Source organism: Spea bombifrons, chromosome 5 (genome assembly GCF_027358695.1).
Source record: "Spea bombifrons isolate aSpeBom1 chromosome 5, aSpeBom1.2.pri, whole genome shotgun sequence".
NCBI classification, from domain to species: Eukaryota; Metazoa; Chordata; class Amphibia; order Anura; family Pelobatidae; genus Spea; species Spea bombifrons.
Window position 1 is genome coordinate 47824457 of NC_071091.1, and position 12056 is coordinate 47836512.

Genomic DNA, 12056 nt, shown 5'->3' on the forward strand with positions numbered 1-12056 from the left:
ACACATATATACCAATCCACACACATATATACCAATCCACACATATATACCGATCCACACATATATACCAATCCACACATATATACCAATCCACACACATATATACCAATCCACACATATATACCAATCCACACATATACACCAATCCACACATACTAATCCACACATATACACCAATCCACACATATATATATACCAATCCACACACATACCAATCCACACATACTAATCAACACATACTAATCCACACGTATACCAATCCACACATATACCAATCCACACATATATACCAATCCACACATATATACCAATCCACACATACATACCAATCCACACATATATACCAATACACACATACACCAATCCACACATATACTAATCCACACATACCAATCCACTCTCACTCTCACTGAATGCTTTCCTACCTTTCCTCTTTTCTCCTTACAGCTTCTTTTCCTCCTCTTCGCTCCTCTTCTTCAGTTCTTCTGTCCTCTCTGTCTTCTTCCGGGTCAGAGGGCACGGACAGCGGTGGGCGTGGCTTCAGTGCTGTGCGCCGGGATCTGACCGGTGCACAGCAGCTGTTGCCGCGCGGATCACAAGGGAGCGATATCGGAGGTCTTTAACAGACCTCCGGCTCCCTTGAGCGATTTTAAGCCGGGTTCAAGGGAGATCCTTGAACCGGCTTAAAATCACTCAAGGGAGCCGGAGGTCTGTTAAAGACCTCCGATACCGCTCCCTTGCGAGCCTGCTCCTCCAGCGGCGGACATTACTGTCCGTCTCTGGAGGGGTGCCGGGTGCCCCCCTGATGAGCGGCACCCAGTGCGGACCGCCCCCCCCGCTAGGTACGCTACTTGAGGCAGCGGACCCCGCGGCGGCGCCCCCTGGAGTGTGGCGCCCTGTGCGGTCGCACAGGTCGCACACCCCAAAGGCCGGCCCTGCGTGTATACATCTATGTATATGAAGAGTATGATGTTAGAGTGGGTGTATCTATGTATAAGTGTTTAGCATTGGAGGGGCTGTGTGTGTGTGTACTGTCACAATCTCCCCTTCGTTGCCGCACGCACGCGAGCAGAAGACTGCTCGCGCGCGGCGGTTACTTCCTAGCAACCTTTCGTTGCCGCACGCACGCGAGCAGAAGACTGCTCGCGCGGCGGCTTCCTAGCACCCCTTCATTACTGCACACACGCGAGCAGAAGACTGCTCGCGCGCGGCGGTTACTTCCTAGCAACCTTTCGTTGCCGCACGCACGCGTACAGAAAACTGCTCGCGCGGCGGTCTTCTGGAGATCCCGTTAACCCCTCCGATGCGGGTGGTCGGGAGTCTTGCTTCTGCCGGGCAGCATATTGCCCGACGAAGCAGTGACTCCCAGTATCTGGTACTTACCCGTGCTCGGTCTTCTGCCTGTTCTCCTGCTTGTCCTGTAGGGGGAACGGCCAGTCTGCCTCAAAGGCGGGGTTCTGGGAGATCCTCCACTGCTATTGGCTCACGGGCTGTAATTTTGGCGCCGGTTTTAAATACCCCGGATATGCTTTGTCTGGTACCCTGTTGTGGTCTTTGTTGCAGTTTTTGATTCCTCACGTTCGTACTTTGGATATCTCTGGATTTTTGACCTTTTGCTTGCCTGACCATCCTTTGCCTGCCGATTTTGTACCGTACCCGCTCCGTTGCTGACCCGGCTTGTTGGACTACCCGCTCGGTTGCTGACCCGGCTTGTTGGACTACACGCTCCGTTGCTGACCCGGCTTGTTGGACTACCCGCTCCGTTACTGACCCGGCTTGTTGGACTACCCGCTCCATTGCTGACCCGGCTTGTCTGATTATCTCGTCCGTTCCTATCTGGCATTGTTGTTTTGGCTCCTTCTTCCGTATCAGCTGTTCATACCCTTGCACCCAACTCATTCCAATATTATCCACTTACACCTAGCCTCCTCACTGTTGGGATCATCTAAGTCCCAGCTCCCCGTCACTAAGGGTTTCCTTTGGTGATTGGGTTCTGGGCAGAATAACTCCTGCGGTGTGCGCTATCGTGTTAGTGGTCGTGACATGTACACTATATAGACTTCTTAGGTCGAGACACTGTATAGCGGCGGACGCCAGATTTAAAGGAGCCTCCTAAAATGCAATGGTGTCGCTGAAATGCCTCGATAACGAGGCATTCAGCAACACCAAACGCGCACCCCAGGAGAGTGGTCACAACTGCCACTGCGAGTGATTTTGCCAGAGGAACCATCCAGTTCCAGGAAAATTTTAAAAAGTCCAAAAAAATAAAATAAATAAAATAAAGTTTATCATTATGAGCAAGTGCTAAAATTAGCTCTATATCTTCCCAAAAATCTTGAGATGGAAAGAGTTAAATTAAAAACATTTCATGTTCCCAAGGGGTGTCTTATTAAAAAAAAAATGAATGGTTTGATGGGGTAAATTGGAGTGGCCGGGTTCAAATATAGGGCATAGGCACAGACTGACCAAAATGGGGGGGAGCATCGGTGGTATAACTGTACTCGGGAGACACATATCGGGGTGTTGTTTGATAGTGACGTATACCTGGAGCTATAAATTTATATTTAAAAAAATTACTACCACAAACTTTGGCAAAGGCTGGTGGTAGAATCTCATGCATGGAAAGGATTAAAATACTAGCATCTGAAATACTTTGGGGTGTCTAGTTTTTAAAAATATATGGTTTGATGGGGTAAATTGAACTAGCCAGCTTCGAAGATGGCCCTATTAATACATGGGGGCAGTAGGACCAGATGTAAAAGTTCCAAGTTAAAAAACGCACACTTCCTAAATGTGGCGTTTTACCTCGCGAACAACCCAACAAACTCATGCATGGGGGTATCACTGTATGCAGGAGATGTCGCTGAACACATATCGGGGTCTTGTTTGAAAGTGACATACACCAAGAGCTGTAAATCCATACAGGAAGCCCAATTTTTGTGATAAAAAAAAACACAAAATAACTTACTACCACAAAGTTTGACAAAGGGCGGTAGTGGAATTAGTGCATGGAAAGGGTTAGAATACCAGAGTTTGAAATACCTTGAGGTGTCAAAAATATATGGTTTGATGCATTGCATTGGCCAGCTTCAAAGATACCCAAAATGGCACATGGGGGAAGAATTAACAGATTTGGAAAAATTTCTAAACTCAGGAAAAATAGTAGAATCTATTGAGCAGGTTTTTTTTGTTAGCTTTTTTGGATGAGTAAAATATTTTTCAGGTTAAAGTCTGAAAATCTGGGGGTTTTTTGTTCAATTTTTCATAGATAATATGATCAAAATCTTATCTGAAGAAAGCCCTTCTTGTTCTGAAAAAAACAATATATAACTTGAGTGAGGAGAAAATTACATCTAAACACAAGCACCGCAAAAGTGTTGAAACAGCTTCGGTCCCAAAGGGTACAAGACGTAAAAAACAGCCTGGTCCTTCTGGGGTTGAAAAACAAACTTTTCTAAAATTCTAATATGTGTAAAGCAGTCATTATCAGTCCAGGAGACATGGTATTACTTAAAAATGTAATTATTGAAAGCAACAGAAAACTGTAGACTGTAGACTAGGAGGAGCAAATTGAAGAAACCACTGCGGTACTCCACAGTAATGGCCAAAACAGTAAAAAAAAAAAAAAAAAAAAAAAAAACACAAACAGTTTGCATTTTGGCATTTTAAAAAAGTGAGAAAGATAAACTGATAAACTATAAGCTAGTTATAACAGCAGAAAAGGAAATAGCCCAGTCAGTAAAATAAGGGGGATAAAACTTTTATTTCTAGATGCAGAAATGAGAAAAGGAAAGTAAAGTATTAGATATATTAAAAGCAAAAGAAGGAAGGTATGCAAAAAAGATAAAGATCTAGTTGACAGACTCAATTAATATTTTGTTCAGTTTTTACAGAGAAAGGACCTGTGTTAGGAAAAAAATACTGAGTCATGTGAGTTTATAGAGGAAGAGGTTCTTTTTCAGCTGTCTACAGTAAAGACAAATGTGTCGATGGGGCCTAATGGAATACAACCAAAGTTATTAAAAAGCTTAGTGGTGGTTTAAGAGTATATCAGGAAATATTACTCTACTGAGAGGGTAGTGGATACATGGAATAGCCTTCCAGCAGAAGGGGTAGATGTTAATACAGTGAAGGATTTTAAGCTTGCATGGAATGGCCACAGTGGCGTCTCCAGCTTTCATATTTAGGGGGGGCACATGGGGGGCCAGGGACCAAAGTAGGGGGGCCAATTATAAAATGGTACATATACACTATATATATATATATATATATATATATATATATATATATACATACACGTTAGACGTGCATTTTTAACTACATAATATGCACTTATTACCCCCTGCTTCCGATATATATTAATATTAGCTCCTGCTGCTGATATATATTAATATTAGACCCTGCTGCCGGTATATATTATTAGTCCCGGCTTCCGATATATATTAATATTAGCCCCTGCTGCCAATATATATAAATATTAAACCCTGCTGTCAATATATAAATATTAGACCCTGCTGCCAATATATAAATAAATATTAGCCCCTGCTCCCAATACATATATATACATATATATAAACATTAGACCCTGTTGCCAATATATTTTATAGTGAAAAAATTGGACCCTACCCAAGCATTTCCTTGGGTCCTGCCCAGCGCTCCCTTGCATGCAATCACTCCCTCCGCTACCACACCGAAAAAAATATATTTGCCACACTGACTGCAGATCGGGAGAAGACAGTGAGAGTCAGTCCTGCACCGTGACAGTGAGAGGTCCTCTCTCCTGTAATCATCCCCTCATTCACTAAACCATACCGCTCTTTTACTTACACCCTGTAGTTCAGGTATAGATCAAATAAACAACACATGGAAACAACACATGCAACTGAATTAGACAAAAAAAAACCTGTATTTGCATGTATACATAAATAATGTATGGAAACATAGCAGATACAGATCAACAGAATTATACACACTATTTGACATCCAAACAACTATAAATCATTTTTATCACATTATTAAAATCCCAGAAATCAAAAAAGTTAAAAGGCCCAAATAAATTAAGATTAGACATAATGGAATCAAACATTTGCTACTGCAAAAAATTTTAGATGAAAAAGTCCAGTTTTATTCAGCGCAACAAAACAGTGATAGCATTATTCTTAACAATATTAATGCATTAATGCATCACAACCATCTTAGCACTGCGTCACCAAATGAACAAATGAACACCTCATTACAGATAACACAATGCATGCAGCTGCATATAACTAAGCTGAGTACCACTTGGTCTGAGAAGGCCTGTGAAACCAAAGGGGAATAGCGTCCTGTATAATGAAATCAAGAACTGAGTTTCACAAACTCTGAACCAACATCTAAGTTTCCTTTTAATAATATATTCAGACTGAAATAAGAGTAAATAACACAAAACCTTTACTTTTCCTCTCACTGATTTCTAGGCCTAGAAAGTTTTGTCCCCTGAAGTGACCACAAAATCTGGATAAATACAAATTACAAAGTTCTATTTAACCCTCTACAGCAAGTAAAGTGCCAGGAAACAGATGACCAAACTCATATCAGGACAGGCTCTGCCACACTGACACCCAAATACACACCCCAGGGCAGGCTCTGCTGCCACATGGACCCCCACACCAGGATGGGATAACCTACTAATATTATTAAGTATATACTACTACTAGTATAAAAATGCTTTCCACATTGCTCTGTTTGTGTGTATTGCCCCTTGTGTATTTGTGCCCCCCCAGCCACCCTCCTTTGTGCATTTTTGCTATACACCCTTGTATTGATTTATTTGATGCCCCCAGCCAGCCCCCCTCCCTTGTGTATTGATTTATTTGATGCCCCAAGCCTGCCCCCCTCCCTTGTGTATTGATGCACCAACCCCTTGTAATGGTTATTATAATGGCCCCCATACAAATGTGTATTAACCCCCCCTGATGTGTAATTATGTCCCCAGCCTGCCAGCCACCATCTTTATGTATTTTATTTTCCCAAGGCAGCCCCCCCTTGTTAATGTGCCACCTCCAGTGAGATCTGGTGTACTTGCTCTAGTGCACTGCTCCTTGCTCTTAGAGCAAATAACACAAATATTAAATAATGGCATTTTTAACCCAAACATATTTAATGGGGGTTCTCCTTTTAATTTCAAATTACATTTGAAGACCCTCAACTATTTTTTTAAAATGAAATAAATACTTTTTTGAAGTCTTCGTTTTTCCGCCTTAACACCGCTGCTCTTGCTCTCCTACCGCGTGCTCCCTGTCACAGAGCATCTGTTCCGAAAGTGCCCGCCCGCTTGAGCATCACGGTGCATCTTCAAAGGGGCGGGACGAAGAGCCTCAGCGATTGGCAAGCCATTAAACGGCTGGCTGCTGACAGTTTCAAAGCGGTTTTAAAACCGCTTCGGTTTTAAAACCGCTTTGAAACTGTCAGCCGCATCGGCTGCAATTTCAGCTCAGACAGTTTCAAAGCGGCTGTAAAACCGCTTCGGTTTTAAAACCGCTTCGGTTTTACAACCGCTTTGAAACTGTCTGAGCTGAAATTGCAGCCGATGCGGCTGACAGTTTCAAAGCGGTTTTAAAACCGAAGCGGTTTTAAAACCGAAGCGGTTTTACAGCCGCTTTGAAACTGTATTTGCCGCTTTGAGCTGAAATTGCAGCCGATGCGGCTGACAGTTTCAAAGCGGCTGTAAAACCGAAGCGGTTTTAAAACCGCTTCGGTTTTAAAACCGCTTTGAAACTGTCAGCCGCATCGGCTGCAATTTCAGCTCAATCTGCCGGCACACCGGGAAATGTCCCGGTCTCCCGGCGGTGGGCCGGTTCAAAGCGGCATCGCATTTCAATTGGGGGGGCACACTGGGGGGCACAGCATAATGTAGGGGGGGCCATGGCCCCCTCTGGCCCCCCCCCTGCCGACGCCACTGAATGGCCATAAGGCTATCCTAGGTATATGTCAAGGTACAGAAGAAAGTATTCAGAAATTGGGCAGACTAGATGGCCCGAATTGTTCTTAGCTGCCAACACATACTATGTCTGTCCCAAAGATCTTGTACGTGCCACCAAAATGCTTGTATGTACCATCTTTGTCACATTTGGTGTCAAATAATGAGTTTGAATGGTGCATGGTAAGGGGGGAAAAAATTTCTAATTTTAACTAACTGGAGAATTTCTTCAGAGAGTAGTAAAGAAAAAATCTATTCTTAAAGGTTATCATGAGCCCTTAAGATATGGGTGTATTCATTCTCCTGGGCTTGAAAACCCTTAAGGGAGGGGTCCCCAACCACCGGGCCGCAGACCAGTACCGGTCTGTGGCCTATAAGCCCACATTGCTGCGCCACAACCAGGGGTGGGCTGGGCTGTGGGGCAATTGCCCCCCGGGCCGCCCTGAATCTTAAGTAATGGCTGCACGACCACTGGGGCCGTCTTTAATGCAGGGCAATAGCCCGCAGCACCCGCGGTGGACCAGCCAGTCCATGGGTCGGCACACCGAGATACCATTGCAGCCGATGCAGATGCAAGTGTTAAAGCGGCCATATGTCCCCCTCCGCTGCCCGCTTAATGATTTTAAAGCTGGCATGGATGGTGGGCTGATTCGGTGGCGCAATGCACCACTTGACTAGACTTGCCCCCCCAGGCCTTAGGCGTAGGGAAGGGCACTGGGCACAACAAAAAATTGCCACCTGCCGCTGCCAGGTATACAATCAATTACTTGCGGCTGCCCGACTACTGTAAAACTTACGTGCGCATCGCGGTGCTGTATGGGAAGGCTGTCTAAATGTGTTAGAATCTTTTACAGTCTTCAATAAAGTTTTCTGTTTGGCGGCAACCGCGAGGAAGGACAAGCAGCCAGAGAAGGAGCAGCTTTACTTTACAAGTTTTATATTTAAACACAGCCAGGTATGGAGTGCTGTGGAGTATTATAAATAGTAATAAATATATTAATAATAAATATATTAATAATAATAATAATAATAGAAGTAAAATGCACAATAAATGTAATGCACTTGAATCAAACCCAAAATACCCCGCCCCCCCATCCATGAAAAAATTGTCTTCCGCAAAACCGGTCCCTGGTGCCAAAAAGGTTGGGGACTGCTGCTGCTGTGGTTAAAAAATCTGCACCCTCTCACATTTCAGATGCTCAAAGTAGGACGCCTTTGTTGGGAAGCATAGTTAGAAGTGGTGCATGGGGCAAGACCATTCACCTTCCTTACTTACTCAGCCACATTGTTATGTTTTAAAGTAGAATGCCAGATATGATGTCATATCATTAAAACATTTCAAGTTAGCACAATGGGAGCTGTGATTAGGATCAATAGATTTCACAGTTTAGTGTGTCTGTCATGAGAGATCAGAGGATGTCCAGCTTGAGCTCATAAGGCCAGCTCAATGGGACAATTGGATACTGCTCAAAATTATGACTGTCCTACAGCAAACAGGACACTTGGGATGTATAGTATAGTCCATTGAGCTATTGGCAGTATTCTCTGCTTCCCAAAAAACCTTCCCTGATCAGCTGCCTCATTACACTACACTACACAACATTACAACAACATTCGTTTTTTTTTGCTATAAATTGAGGATAGGGGACCCTACAGAGGACCCATCATGTATGAAGTATGTAGTTGGCTCCTAGGGTCAACTTGACCAAGAATGTGTCCCAAAAGTGGTTGACTGAAAATGTTATGGTATATTGATATATATCCATGAACAATATCAATGTTTCAAATGCTCAAAAGGAAAATGTATTTGAGAAGTGAAAGCACTCATTTAGCATATTTTTGTATAAAAGGGAAGTCCAATACTTGCATACTGATAGACAAATAGCCTTATGCTTCTTGGGGTGAATAAATTAACAAAAACCAGTATAAGACAAAATGCATTTGATGCATTGCCACCAGGACAACTTAACAACATGGTGAGTAAAGACTAAAAAATACTTTGTAAGCATTTGTTAATATTGAACCACAGGAGAACCAAACTCTTGTAAGTAATTGAAGTTACTAGCATCTATGCATAAGTTTTCATGTATATTATGGTTTCTGGTAACACTAATTGATCTAAAGTTTCTGTGTCTCCATAATTGAAGGTTTAGTAACGAAAACAGGAGTTTGCATGCCTCATTATGCATTAAGAAAGTTCAGTCACAGTGACTTAATAAGTAGTAGAATGAAGAATCAATATGAATTATTCTTACTACATCTTATCTTATGGAGTTGTAGCTGTTACTAATAAGGGTAATTTAAACAACTGGGTGGAGATGGAAGAGAATCAACATAACCTTAAGTTAAGGACTGGCTTCAATAAAGTCAGATTTGTGGTAATTTATTTTAATCAAACTCAATGTAATGAAATGAGCACATAACATGTGATTGGAAGTTCTGAGAATGGATAATACAGAGTAGACTTGTAGTCTTTTTTGCCTCTTTTATTTTTGGACAACAAATTTAGTTTCTTTGCCTTTCAGTTCAGATAAAATTTGGTTAGCTTCTTTCATTTAGAAACAAAATTAGAAGCAATATTTTCAATGGGTGAAGACACCTTCAGGACTCACCTTACTTACAGCAGCATCTTAGAGCTTTGGAAAACAGCCAGACTAGCTATTGCATGCATGACCAGCAGCCGAAGCAGGACTACCAGCTATGTTATCAAATGTCCCCAATTTTCATTGAGCCCTCAGAGTAAGGAAGGTGATATGGCGGGAACACAAGGGCACTTAGCAGGCACTGGCAGGCAGACACATCCAACCCCACAAAAATTAGACAATTCCGCAATTGAATAGAGCGGCAGCAGCACTAGGGCACTGGGCAGGCTTAGCAGACAGACACTGTCAGGAACCTACCTCCATTCCCCGTCATCCGCGGGTATCTTCACCCGGAGGGGACTCCACCGGGCACCAGCATCTTCGTCTGCGTACAACGATGACCAGGTCGCATGCCTGGGGGGCGTGTCCTGCAGAGGGCTGGGGGAGGAGTCAGGCTTTGGTGGACTATTTAAACCTCCAGCACTGATCAATCATTGCTTAATTGTTCAAGTCCCTTCCTGTATGCCCATGCCTCCTTGCTGGATACTTGTTTTTTGGATTCTATGGACTTTGACCTTGGCTTGCTTAACGGACTTTGCTGATTCTCTCTACCTCAGACCACGGATTGCTGTATGGTACTGTTTTTGCCTTTTCTTATTGGCCAGTGGAATAAAACCATTGCTGTAGCACTATACCCTGGTTTTGCATCTGCTACTTTATCTGGTGTATCTCTGCCCTGTGCTCCAACCCCTACACATCTGACACATCCAGTCACATGGTATAGGACCAGGGCCAGATTAAGAGCATCATGAGGATTTTTGTGGGCCTTTTCATGGAACTAAATAAAATGGAATAGACAAAATCTTAACTCCTTAGCATCAATGTGCACTGGAGAAAGATGACATCATTGTTATATAATATAGGACAGAATCTTATGTAACAGGATTGGGAGTACATCAGTACACAAAAAAGTCATCATACTAACCACAATTTAGTGCGACTATTCCTATTTAATAAGAAATGCAGATAGAAATAGAGTAAATAACAAAAAAAACTTCTCACTGATTTCTAGTCCTAGGATGTTTTGTCCTCTGAAGTGACTACAAATTCATGAGGGAGTTTTATATCTGGATAAATAAAAATTAAATGGTTTAATTTAATCCTATAGTGAGTAAAGTGCCAGGACACCCAAACACACACACTAGGACAGGCTCTGCCACACTCACACACACACCAGGACAGGCTCTGCCATACCTACAGCTAAACAAACACACATCAGCCTCCCTGTGCCATGCTTCCCCTTTACTTATACATCCATGCTTTCACATATATATCACATATTCATTCATTCACTGACTCACAAATATTAATTCACTCATTAAGATAATAATTCACTCATTGACTTGTACACATTCATTCTCTCATTCAGATACACATTCATTCACTCATTCACAGATACGCATTCACAAATATTCAATCACTCATTCATACATACTCATTCATTCCTTCAATCACACATACTCGTTCATACAAAACAAATTAGACAATTCATATGAATTCATCCCTCAGAGTATAGAAGGTGAGTAGCAGCAGCATCAGTAGAATAATAGGCAGGCACTGACACGGTATGGGACTGAATTTCCCTCAAAACTAAACCATTTTGATGAACTGATCTCTCAGAGAGGGAAAGGTAATCCTCCTTGTTCTGGACCAAAAACTGATGCTATCATCTGACAGTGCCTGCCCATGTTTGCTCTGGAAACTTTACAACTATTTGGATGCTTAACATTCTGATTGCTTAGTATATTAAGTCATGCTGTATCATTATTATATCAAATTTCTTGTACTAATTTGTTACATGTTGTTGTACAGTAAATATTAATCCTTTAAAAGCCCATTGTGAAAATTCTGGGTATGGACTCTGCAAATGTGTTACACAAATAGCTCTAATATTTACTTAATATTTCTTTATGGAAACCTTGACTTGTCATTATTTTAAGGCACACCTAAGTGAGTCACCCTAATTCAAGCAGGGATATCAACCTATAACATACTGGAAGCAAAAGAACCAATTGAGAGTCTTGCATATGACCCCAGCAGTGTAGAATAGTGTAGGAAGGCGTGAGCTCCAGATTGTGTGATCCTGACATTTTGTCCCTTCACCCTGAGACCCAGAGACTCGAGGACAAACCCTGACAGTTCCCTGCTATGTATATATAAGTCTAATTCTACATTTAGTTTAAAATAAGTGCATTTACATTTGTACATAGTAAAATAAGGTCCATGCAAAATTAACTACAGTCTGAATGTTAATTTAAAATAGTGTGTTCCTTTAACATGCATTGCATGACTTAGCACACACCACTTTACCATTAACACTAGGGTTGTGTAACTTAAAATGAAAAATAAAAATAATGTGATTTCCCCAGCATTGAAATGTATCTTTTTAATTAATCTACTAATAAAAATTAGAAACACCTCCTCAAGATTCTCACTAATCAATTAATTTGGATAAA

The 12056-nt window shown here is 42.1% G+C and overlaps 1 long non-coding RNA gene across 1 annotated transcript in view; it reads right to left on the reverse strand.

The window, feature by feature from the left end:
• Positions 1-480: 480 nt before the first annotated feature.
• LOC128497214 (uncharacterized) overlaps positions 481-12056 on the reverse strand; it is a 202553-nt gene continuing 190977 nt past the window's right edge. Inside the window, exon 2 of the long non-coding RNA XR_008354284.1 lies at positions 481-560. This is a non-coding gene — a long non-coding RNA (uncharacterized LOC128497214). The remainder of the gene's footprint in view (positions 561-12056) is intronic.